Source organism: Mustelus asterias, unplaced genomic scaffold (assembly GCF_964213995.1).
Source record: "Mustelus asterias unplaced genomic scaffold, sMusAst1.hap1.1 HAP1_SCAFFOLD_143, whole genome shotgun sequence".
NCBI lineage: Eukaryota > Metazoa > Chordata > Chondrichthyes > Carcharhiniformes > Triakidae > Mustelus > Mustelus asterias.
Window position 1 is genome coordinate 392,150 of NW_027590169.1, and position 710 is coordinate 392,859.

The 710-nt window shown below is 43.1% G+C and overlaps 1 pseudogene; it reads left to right on the forward strand.

Moving 5' to 3' along the window:
• Window positions 1–334: 334 nt before the first annotated feature.
• On the forward strand, window positions 335–509 carry LOC144484925 (U2 spliceosomal RNA; annotated as a pseudogene).
• The last annotated feature ends 201 nt before the right edge of the window (window positions 510–710 follow it).

A 710-nucleotide genomic window follows, 5' to 3' on the forward strand; every position in this document is an offset into this window, starting at 1 on the left:
ATTCTCAAGCTTGGGGCAGCCACCACAAAGGCACAATGGGGAAAAGCCACCGTTTAAAGCCCTTTAACCAAGGCAGACCGAGGGGACAAACTGCCAAAAAAAAACCCTCGGACTGCGTAACTGTGTGCAACACTGTAAACACAGCACACAGTGAAATGTGACAAATGTATATCGTTTGTTGAAAAACTGAACTGCAATTTATGTAATATCATGGAACTGAGCACTGTAAAATATGGAAGTTAAGGAAATTGTAAATATGACTGTTTTTGCACTATCTGTAACGGTTGAAAATGTCGTTTCTGTAATGGCTTATTTCAGAGTATTTATGAAAAAAGTAGATTTTTGTAATAAAAATAGCTGTTCTGATCAGTTTAATATCTGATACGTCCCTTGCCGGGGACCATATATTAATTTGATTTTTGGAGCAGGGAGAATAGAGCAGGGGCATGCTCCGTCCACTGCACGTATCGGCCCCGTATTGCAGTGTCTCCGGGAACGGTGCACCACCCCCTTTGTGGGGACATTCTCAAACTTGAAAAACAGATCTCACACAACTCACTCTACTTTCTCTCTTTCCAAAACAAACACTTCCTCACCAGTCATGCTCACTGGCAGACACACAGACACACACACACAGACACACACACACAGACACACAGACACACACATACAGGCACACACACACATAGGCACACACACACCGTTTTTCC